At 36.0% G+C, this 12,077-nt stretch overlaps 1 long non-coding RNA gene across 1 annotated transcript in view; it reads left to right on the top strand.

The window, feature by feature from the left end:
* LOC309852281 overlaps positions 1-9,283 on the top strand; it is a 260,224-nt gene extending 250,941 nt beyond the window's left edge. Inside the window, exon 4 of the long non-coding RNA XR_014305155.1 lies at positions 8,810-9,283. This is a non-coding gene — a long non-coding RNA (uncharacterized lncRNA). The remainder of the gene's footprint in view (positions 1-8,809) is intronic.
* The last annotated feature ends 2,794 nt before the right edge of the window (positions 9,284-12,077 follow it).

Below are 12,077 nucleotides of genomic sequence, written 5' to 3'. Positions count from 1 at the left end.
AGAATTCATTCATGCATTCAATCATTTGCCTGTTGGGTTATCTATTTAATCATTTTGAATTTTGTTTTTGTATAGGAATTAGGTTACATACTAGAAAATACAGGTGATAATACTCAAGAAATAATTAGAGGTGACATTCTTCAAAGGAATCTTTAATCATTTTCAAATAAATTTTGGTTCAGTAAATTAATCAGGGATAAGTTAATTTAAAAAAAAATTCCTATTTTTCTGCCTAATTAGTTTACAATGCATGAAAAATATCCAGAATATCAATGACATGAATTATTTAAGAATAATCCTGACAAAAACTGACTAGCAGAATATGTATTAAAACAGTGCAGAAAGAAATGGAAAAAAACTTGAATCTATTTGAAGGGAATAATGCAGCATCATCAACACACATACATACACAATACATATATTTATACATATAAATACAAATATACATATGAAATATGTGTATTTATGCATTAATTTGTGAAAACATCAAAATCTCAATCTTTGGGAAGCTTTGGAAACCAAAAAAATTGCAAAAAATATAGAACCTTTCAAACAGAAATATTGAGTATAGTCTGACTAAAAAGACTAAAGATTATTTTCCTATCAGCTGTAAGAAGATACTATAAATTGAAATTCAGGTATGCCTGGGTGACTCAGTCAGTTAAGTGTCCATCTTCTGCTCAGATCATGATTCCAGGGAATTAGGATCAAACCCTGTGTCTGGCTCCTTGCTCAGCAGGGAGCTCCTTGCTCTACCTGATGCTCCCCCTGCTTATGCTCTCTCTGTCTCTCTTTCTGACAAATAAATAAAATCTTTAAAAAAAATGAAAATTACTTTAAAAAATGTGGGCATCATACATGAAACCAAACTGATCAGTAGGACAAAACAAATAGAACTTCAGCCTACTTGGAGGAGACCTATCATAAACAGTGAGAATATTGATAGATAATCCAACAAATGTTCCTTAAAAATTCTACAACTTAGGGATAAGTTAGGCATCAAGATATATTACTCCTTCATATTATGTATCAATAATGCTTTAACTGATAAAAAAAAAAAAAGCTTATATGTGAAAAAGATGACATCTATGAAAACAAGTACTGATAAGCATATCCACATTTGGGGACAATAATAATTGATAATAGTTATGATGAAATTCTTAAGAAATATATTTGGATAGAAAGTTATATGTTAGAAAAATATCACATTAACAGGAAACCACAGAAATGTAAAAATGCAAAAATAATGACAAATAAGTAATGCCCTAATTTGAAGCACTATAAAATTCAATAAAAAATTTGCCAGTAGTAAAATTTAAAAAGGATATTAATGGAATAATTTCTAAATAAGTAATGCAAATGGTCCATAAACTTGTAAAATATGTAATAAACTTTATACTGATGCAAATGAAAACAACAATATGCCATTTCTTATTTAACTAGCACCTGAAAAATGGAGATTTTATAGCAAAACAGCCTCACTAACAACGTGCTGGTAGAAATGTGAATTGATTTCATCCCTTTAGAAATCTCTTTGGTAATGTAAATCAGAAAAACTAAAATATCCTAAAATTTGACCCAGTACATTCTTGTTAGTAATCTGTCAGAGAAATGATCATAGAGGTGATAAATGTTTGATTTTAATAACAGATACAGAGTTTAAAAGTTGAAATAAGATACATGTCTAAGAGAGAAATTGACAAATAAATTATAAGAAATCTTATAACAATATTTTGAAACAATTAAAAATCTCCCCTGAAGCATTTAAAACAACAAGTCAATATGAGGCAGCTGGCTGGCTCAGGTGGTAGAGTATGCAACTCTGGATCTTGAGGTTGTGAGTTCAAGCCCCATGTTGGACATAGAGATTATGTTAAAAAAAAAAAAAATTAAGCCACAAGGAATTTAAAAAATAATAAAATTAAAAACAGGTCAATGCAAAAGTTACATATGCAAACATATATATGGGTATGTACATATATACACAAAGGATATGTATATGTATAGAAAATATATTATTGTTTATAGTACACATTTATCATCAATGAATGTCATCAATGGCTATGTGTGGATTTTTTGAGTATAGATTTTTCCTCTCTACTTTTTACTTTTTTTTTTGTTGCGATTTTGTTACTTTTCCCATTGGTTTTAAACTTGAGACCTATTACTCTCTGAGTGTCTAGCATTTCCATAACAGCGCTTCACTGTCTCTATGGGTACTTGGAAACCGAAATCACATAGAAATATTTGTTCATCATGTACTCTCTTCTGACAGAACAGCACACACATTCCACTAGAAGAGGAACTTAAAAAAATATATAACTTTTGGGGCGCCTGGGTGGCTCAGTGGGTTAAGCCGCTGCCTTTGGCTCAGGTCATGATCTCAGGGTCCTGGGATTGAGTCCCACATTGGGCTCTCTGCTCAGCGGGGAGGGAGCCTGCTTCCTCCTCTCTCTCTCTCTCTCTGCCTGCCTCTCTGCCTACTTGTAATCTCTCTCTGTCAAATAAATAAATAAAATCTTTAAAAAATATATATATATAACTTTTTTGTCCAGTCATCTTCCTCCTTCCTCTACCTATATCAGTGAGTTTTATTGGTTTGCATGACTTTGTATGGTAGGATATGGAATTTATAACATAGGTGAATGATGGGAAAGAGGAGAGAGAAGGGTAGAGAAGCAGGAAGAGATAGAAAGACATAAAAATGATAAGGTCTCCATAGGCTGGAAATTCAAGGAGAATGTTGTATGTTGAATAATTGTTTAAGCAAGAGAGCAGCTTGAGCACTGCTGGATAGAGAGATAATTTGAGTATAAACAGAAGTGTCTGATGAAGTGCTGCTTTGGGATATGAGCAGGATCACCTTTAATATTCCCTAAGAGATGGAGGGAATATTCGGAACCTTTTTATTATTACTTTTATTTGCTAGACTCTATTTTTAATGCAAGGCCATGTTGTTTAAGTATTAAGACAAACATAAAACAGATTACTTAGGGTTACACATATTTATCTGAGGGAAATTTCTATATTGATTTAATTAGATTTTCAAAAAAAAGTCCATGCTCTTAGTTGAGAAGGACATGCATGCATATTGTATTTGCAAATATATTTATGACTAGAGGGAAAATAATATACAGAATAATTTTCAAGAGACTTCCTTCAGTGGTGATCACCTCATCTATCTTTTTTGTTTTAGGGTTTTGTTAGGAATGCAGTAGAATCTCTGCACTTTCCCTTCAACTGCATCCTAAGATCTTCTATAATAATTGAATCAGGATCCCAGCCAAAAGAAAAAAATGATGATATATCCAAAAGCAATAGAGTTTAATGTTAGGACTTTCACAAAGTGTCACTAGGATTGTAAACAATGAACAAAGTACAGTAGATCGCCCTGGGTTTAGAAATAACAGGAAGTGGTACCATTCCTAGGTCTCAGGTATAAGGAGACCTGGAAGGTGCTGTAACTTTAGCAGAGGGATCCCTCCAAAAGGATCACACACATACTTCCAAACCTAAATCCGGCAAGAAGGGAGCGAAGAATATAAATACCATGATCTCTGTCTCTTCCCGCCCTCTTATCTCCAGCCACCTTTTCCCAATGGATGTACCCAGTGGGACTCCAGAAAGCAAGGAAGCCTCCTTGGAACAGTCCATGTATGTCAGGCCTGGAGCATAAGCTGATCTCAAGAAACAATAAATATCTAGAAAATTTGAAACTATTACCTACCAGATAATTCATAATCTCCATATATGAAGTTCACTTCACAACATGCACACAAAATATGCAAGTATCACAATACCCTGACTGCTGGTGCGCCTGGGTGGCTCAGTGGGTTAAGCGTCTGCCTTCCACTCAAGTCATGATCTCAGGGTCCTAGAATTGGGCTCCCTGCTCAGGGGGGGAGTCTGCTTCTCCCTCCCCCTTTTTTTCTTCCCCTGCTTGTGCTCTCTGTCTCTCCAATAAATAGAATCTTAAAAAAAAAGGAAGGAGAAGGAAAGACCTGACTACAAAGATAATGATGGGGCCTTGTGTCTGTATATGTGCTGTTGAAGTGAGCACAAGGGCCTTGTGTCTGTAAATAATTATCAGTTTCTCCTTTTATAATCTGAAGTAGTAGAGGCATTGGCACCTAATCTGAAAAGGAACACTTGAGCTCTGGGGAATTAAAGAACAATCTCTGTCTTTTTCACTCTTTTTATTTCAATTTAATTCATGTTTACTATCTTCCCAAAGTGCTACATTCAATCAAAAGTTGTGTTTTTGGAATAACCTTCAAATTTATTCAAATTCCCTATCCACTATTACCCAAAATGTAGGGACTATTTAACTCCCTGAGTTTCTACAAAAAAAAAAAAAAAAAAAAAATCTCCTCTTTATAAAGAAGAATATTGATTCCAATTTTAAAAATAATTTTTGAAGATTATGTGCAACAGTGTATTAAGGACACTTGTTGCTCTACCAAACCACATGATACTAATAAAACGTTAGTTTGAGTCTCAACCCAAAGCTCTAGGCAACTTTCCTCCTTCCCTAAAGTAGTGGATTGATTCCTCCATCTGAGAGAGACTAAGAATATTCTCTGGTTGTCACAGCACTATTGATTTAATCAAAAAAGCCTTTCATGAATGAACACTTTGAGCTTAAACGGAGAATGTTTGCAGACTAGTGCGTCTAGGTGTATGAGCATAAGCAAGTCTGTGCATGGTCCAGGGCCCGGTTGGTATTGAGGGAAAGAAACAAAGCAGCAGGGATATAAAGCTTTCACCATGCTTAATAAAGTTGAATGACTAGAACAAAGAAGATTGACGGCTAAGTGGATAAAACTCTGAACTTTGACCACTGGGACTGTAATTCAAGTTCAGCCTGATGCCTGACTGCCATGCCTGGGACTTCGGTTGAGGCAATATCTATGCCACCCATGAAGGAAGCCGGAGTCGGCTGCCTGTGGATCAACAGGACACGTTTATTCTTAGCCGAGGGCCTAAAATTTGACATTTTGTAAAACAAAACAACAAAAATGAAAAATAAATTCTCATGGATTGAGTCTGTGAATGTGGAGCTTATTTCTGACAGAGGCCTTCGTCGCCAACCAGCGCATGGTTGACTTTACATCTGCCTTGACAATTTTTCTGTCAGTTAAATTAGAGATATTTAGGGTACATGCAAATATAGTTGCTTTCAATTCGCTAGAAGCACTCTTGTGTGCCTCGAGGGACCTTCCGCAATGACTGTTTATGATACACCACTCCAAGCTTAAAAACTTTTCACATGTTGAGTTGTGATCAGCTATGAAACTCATGAATGTTAGTAACTCGAAAGAGATCTCTGTAGAAACTGTGTGGCGTTCTTCCCTCCCACACCCCCCCCCCAGGTTGCCAGATTATCCTAATGCAACATAATACCATACGATGATAATTGTCTCCCCAATCTTCCACGTGTGAAAAAGAAATCAGAGGTAAATTCCATTTAGTTAAAAGCATATCTGTCTGTGCAGGGTTAGGGACATTGAATGATAGGCCCCTTGTGAAACACCTGGCATATAACAGAGAAACAGCAAATAACAGTGGCCTCTCATATCCTTTCCACCACTCACCACACCCGTGTGTCCTGCAGTGACACGTGAGCCTTTGCTATCCTTTATTTTCTTTAACACAGAATAAGAACAATAGTTTCTGTGGCACACTGAGACTAAGGAATTTGATTGAAAGGATGTTGAGTACCTAGTATACTGTCTTGCCTGTAGTAGTATTCAATATATTAAAAAAAATCCTCAATATGCCATAAAGCTGACTCTTTAAATAAAATATGAGTCAGTTAATGAGTTATTGGTATAAATATATACAGACGTTGCTCCAAGTTACACTGATCTGAGAATACTTGATTCTGAAAGTGTTGCTTGTCATCAACAATTTATTTAAGGAGCCATTAATTCCTATTAAAATTAATCTAAAACTGACAATGTGTCTATTCCTGGAAAAAAATAAGTCCAGCATCATTGTGGTGATATTGATGGTATGCATTCATATTTACATACTACAGATAACTGGAAATTTTGTCACTACATTAACATTTTTAAAAATTCCTGAAGCAGCCAGGCCCTTAGTAGCAGCGATGATATCAGCCCCTTCCAATTGTTCAGAAAGCAGCGCTAATGGAAACCTTTCACATCATCTGTGAGTTGTGTCAAATGCTGTCTCCTACACGGCTGCATCTGGGAGGGGCACTGATTTTGTGTATCATAATCATTTCAACATAGAAAACACACTAAATGCAAAATGCTGATCATGATACACAGATCGCTGTTCTGTACTAAAAGCAGAACAGAGAAAGCATGTCTTTCCATAGACTACAGCAGGTTCTGACATTGTATTAAGTATTCCCCCCAAAATAGGGTTGTGTGCATATTAAAACATATTTTATAAGAAATATCTTTTAAAAAAGAGGATTCTAGGGGTGCCTTGTGGCTCAGTCAGTTAAGCGTCTGCCATTGGCTCAGGTCATGATCCCAGAGTCCCACAGCCGGCTCCCTGCTCAACAAGGGGTCTGCTTCTCTCTCTGACCCACCAGAACACTGTGGTCAGTGAACACAGGATGATCTTGTGTTCTCTCTCGCTCTCTCTCAAATAAATAAAATCTTTTAAAAAAGGATTGTAAAATAAATCACGAGACTACTGTTGTAGCATGATGATACTTAGTACTCTGTATTATATGTTTGAAAGTTGATAAGAGAGTAGAACTATAAAGTTCTCATCACAAGAAAGTAATTTTTTTTTTTGTCGCTGTCTGAGGTGGTAGACGTTAACTAGATTTAACTGTGATGATCATTTCAGCATGTATCCGAATACTGTATCATGATGTTGTATACCTGAAATAAAATGTTATGTGTTAGTTATAACCCAATTAAAAAAAAAATTAGAGGAGAGGAGAGACAAGAGTGTGGTCTTGTGCCTGAAAAGTCATTTGGACCAAAATATAATATAATGTAGTACAATAGAGATAATATGATACATTATGTAATGTAATGTCTTTGTATTTCCTTGATATCGGAAACCAATCAATGTAATGCAATGTAGTGCATCAGTGGTTTCCAAACTCTATTTCTCCTTTTGAGGGAAAAAAACATCTTTATGAGACTGTATGTGAAAGGCCCTACTTTCTATTTCCCCACCCCATTTCTCAAGGGTCTTCACAGTGTAGTTGGGCCTTGGTGGACGAGCTGACTTTGAATCAAAGCTAAGCCATGCTAAACTAAAATAACACAAAGCATTAGGTTAGGGGATGACAGTTGTCTATATACTGCTAAATAACATGCTAATAAAATATGAGCTCTGTTGCTTTGATAATATTGCCACAGACTTACCAGAAGTTTTGTGTATCCTTCCGAGTAGGAGGAGGATCTAATGGACTTTTCCCCTATGAAAGGGGAAAGAACAAAAGTTATGTGGAGGGATGTTTCTTTCACTGTAGGTCGGTCTCACGCCCTCCACCTTGAAGGCCCAGGGGCTCCATTTTTACTTTATCCGTGATACAATATAGGTCCCTCCCAGGAGTGCAGATTTCAGGAGCAGGGCCCAAGAAAGCCTATATGCAAATGAAAACGGGAAAGCAAATGATTGTTTAAGTGTCTGGAGAAGGGACTTTCACATTTGCCCTAATAGCGATATAATCAAGTTAGACAGGAGCCAGGTTCTCAGAACTTGGCTTGAAGAGGTTTGTGATGTGAGGTGAGTGGGCACCCATGTCAGGGACCTTTAATGTGATGCTTCTATCCCCACGATGGAGTTTTAACTCCTGGTCAGCCAGATTTGTCCTTTCCTCTCTCTCCCCAGGACAGTGTTTGAATGGGTGGTATCCACTTGCTCTTCTACACTGATTTGGTTTTTTTCCCCCAAGATTACAGCAATCCTAGTTGACTAGTGCATTTGTTGATTGGACTTTGGAGATCTTGTCTGGGAGTGTTTTCTTATTTAGGTATTTAGTACGTGCCTGATCTCTGATGTAAGCACTGGGGTCATAGTGAACCAATGCCAAAGCAGACCAGATCTCTTTCTTTGAAGAGTATCATGGAAAACCATGGATTTGGTGAGATTTACCTAGCTACTAATCCTTAGTCCTCATGAATTAGCTCTGTGATTTGAGTAATTTGTCAAATAGCTCGGAGTCAATTCTTTCAAGTGTTTTTACCTTACATAAGGATCATGGATACAAAGTGCCTAGAACCAAGTAGGTGTTTGAACTACTCTTCTATTTCCTTTGTTCTTTCCCTCTGGCCCTTATGACACTTAAGATAAGTGGGAAGATAAACTCACATACGTATTTTGAAAATTACATGTTTTTTTTCTCGCAAAGAAGTCCATCAAGAAACACAAACAATATTACCTCTCAAAAGTCAAAGGACACACCGGTGATTATTTTCTCTCTCCTTAAACCTTTGCCATATTACAACGACTAATGGATTTCCAGGTCACCAATGTTTTTGGTGCCGATATTTCCCTTTTTATCACAGGTCCTTCTGTTCCTATGTCAGTTTTGTCTGTTCTCTAAATTGTTTCATCGCTCTTTCCCTGAGATAAATATGCCCCAGTTTCACTCTTCTCCGGTGAAGTTTTAAAAGCTACTCCTTACATTCTGCCTGCCAGAAAATTAAAGTTAAATATTAGCAGAGTGCCTCATTTATTCATTAAACTTAAAATCAGTGATTTCATGGAGGAGCCAGTCTTTAATTACAATGATAACTTCCAGTATTTACGATTCACTGCTGATGTGTGTTTTGTTCAGTCCGTAACCAATGTTTCTTCTAATTCACAGCTGACAGCGAGGAGAGAAAGCAAAATGCTGATGAGGAGGAAGAACAGGAGCAATCAAGAGTGCTTCAGCCTTTGCCTGGACATCCAAGTGACAATGGACGTTTTTATCTGTTAAGTATTATCTGTTAACTTGGGGGAGACTTAAGAGAGCTGTATGGTTTGACTCCCCAGTAACTACCAGGCATAATAGCAGGCATTTTACCAGAGGAAAAAGAACTGACATTTGCTAAGTTGTCTGCTAGATACTAGAAAACAGGCTACTTTTTATATGCACATTTCATTGATTCCACTAATCCTCAGAACATAATACCTTTTTTTGCAAATGAAGAACTAGTTTTCAAAGGTTTGCAGATGTAGCAAGTATGTAGAAGAGGCAGGGATTAAACAGGTCTGAACAACTCCCTCTATTTTACTCTTTCAAAAATACCAAGTTAGTAAGACCAGGAAAGTAAAACTCCTGTTAACAACTAGGGGATCTTGGAAACAACACTTCTTAGAGTTATTATATTATTAACATATTTTTCAAATGCAGTCTCTGTATTGATAGGAATGTAAGTTCAAATATTTTAGAGGTTTTTACAAGGAGGTAGAAATATCAAACACATTAAGAACCATCCCAAGTATTTTTGTTTTCATTCCAAAATTTCTCAGCGAACTTGTTTTGCTTTTATTAAACCTAAGGTAAATTGCAGAGCAATCACTATCAACATTATTTAAATCTCTTAATAGGCGAAGAGTAAAGTTTCTAAGTTGTGTTGTATCACTATGGGTGAAATGAAGAGCTTCATTTTGTCAGAGTGGTTATTGTCTGTTCTCCGAGTTGATTTCATAACTACTAATACCAACCCTCTTACCTAATCTCACTGCTTTAGAGAATGGCTTGAGGCCTTCCCATATCTCATTCTGGTTTTGTTTGTTTTCAAATCTCTCCTTTCTCACCGGAGCTCGTAGTTCTCTGTTGTTTTTATCTGGTGACCATTCTCACTATATACATTAGACTTGACATCATTTTAAGTATCAGAATTACTTGTCCTGATAGGTTCTAAGCATATGGAGGGAAATGACCAAATTTTATTATTTTTTTCTATCACTTAAAATACCCATGAACAGGCAGGTACCAGAAGAGGTACATGACATGGTCAAGAACTATGAAAGAGACTTAAGACCAAATTTATAGGTTTGTGATCAAATCCATTTATGTCACTTACTTAGCAGTGTGAACTCAGGTGAATTAATTAACTACCATCTATTACATGGAAACCCAAAAAAGCCTTATCGGTTGTTTCAGGAAACTTTATAAGGCTGTCTTTTTTTTTCTTTCTTTCTTTCTTTCTGTTTTTTTTTTTTTTCTTTCTTTCTTTCTTTCTTTTTTTTTTTTTTTTCCTGAAGAATAGCCAGGGTTATTGGAAACCTACCACTAGTGTACACTGAATAAGTTGCTTATTCTTGTTAAGGTTCAGTTTTCTCATTCACAAAATGAATATGAAAATAATTGCTAACTCACAAGGCTATAATGGATATTGATATAATGGATATAACTCAATTTTTCAGCAAAACGTTTCCCTAAAGTGTTCAACTATTCAACAATTTCACCACATGCCCCAGAATGACAAGTAGTATCACCTCCTCTTCACCTCTGTCCCACTTCCTCAATACCTGTGTGCACTACTGGCCCTGGCAGAAATCTAGAACTCTAACTAGAAGAGAATAGGACAGGTGAGTCTACTAGAACAAGAACAAATAAGGTGGAGGATGGAGGGCCAGAGAGTTGAATCAATGTCCTTATATTGTTCAATGATAAGAAATATTCGTGGGAAAGCATCTTTCCAAACAGGCAACAAATAATAAAAGGAATATTATGAATCCTTTGCAATGCAGCAAAAGAAGCCATGGTTAAAATTTTAACACGTGTCATTAGCCAAACAGCCCTGGACAGCTCCCCAGTCACCGGGAGACACCTAATAAGAGCTTGATTTGTGAGACACCATTAAGAGTCCCTCTGCCTTTCCCTTGAACATCCCATTTTGTTCATCTACTGTGTACCCTAAAACGTCATTCCCTGTTCTCTCTGCTAGTCACATATGTTTAAAAAGTATAGCTAACGTTTCCCTTTATTAGTGATCAGAGGAGAGAGATTCTCTTCTGCATCTCGCTGTATTGATCTCTTTAAAAAGAGGGACATTGCTGAGGAAAATGAATCAATTGATCCCTGTAAGCTTTCAAAATGAAGACTTCCTTCCTTAGGTTTTGCCATTTCTCCCAAATCTCAAATGATAAAACAGCAGATGGTTCTCATTGCCCCCACTCTAAATAAGAATAGAGAATTATGGATCATGCCATACATAATTTATAGCATTTAAAAGAAAGGCAACCTGATAGAAATACATTTTAATGAACACTAGGCTTTATGGTATTTAATTTACATGTAATTCTCTTGTAATTCTCACAAAGGTGTAATGGGGTAGGAAATATTAACCTTCTTTTGCAATCAAGGAAACGAAGGTCAGAAGGTTGAAAATAAATGAAAATGAAAAAAATCCCTCATGAAACAATGCATGTAGGAGAGGTGCTTGAGAGAAACAGAATGGGAAATGTATTCCATTGATTCACTTTCTAGCAGGGAAAAATATTATTATTACTAATAGTTCATGTTATATTCATACTTCAAATTTATTTTGAGTCTTATTATATTTTCATTTTATTTCATTTTTAATATGAATTGAATAATAGAACTTTTAGTTACAATTTTCTTATTGAATTACTTCAGTCCTCCCCCTCCCCCTGCTGCTGAAGCCTATCCCAAATTTTACAGAGCAGTTGGCTAAGGAAACCACATTCTTGTGATAGGGAAGGGCACTTTCTATAGAACTGGCCAAGACTAAATCCCCTTTTACATTAGCTCAGTATAAACATGTGTGTTGACTCATAAAGGAATGTATGTTATTTTAGATATTTTTATTAATGGACAGACCTCTTAGGTAGTAGCAGAAACAACAAAGCTAATACTTTTGAAATCCCTGCAGAAAATGACCACAGTAGAGATTTGGTGTGGAGGGGGAAAAAAAAAAAAAAAAAAAGGTGTGTAAAAGTGATTTCACTGAATTTTCAGTGTTCTCCCCTATAAGGAAAATAAATATATTTATTCATTTATGTATTTATGTGTCTCAAATGAACTCCCCATGAAGCACAAATATTTCTCTAACCAGAGGTTTCATATATGAGCTGGGTTTTTTGGTTTTTGGTTTTTGGTTTTTTTACCACCACTAAAT

This window comes from Mustela nivalis (assembly GCF_964662115.1).
Source record: "Mustela nivalis genome assembly, chromosome: 18".
Classification (NCBI taxonomy): Eukaryota; Metazoa; Chordata; class Mammalia; order Carnivora; family Mustelidae; genus Mustela; species Mustela nivalis.
This window is presented reverse-complemented; position numbering and strand designations above follow the sequence as displayed.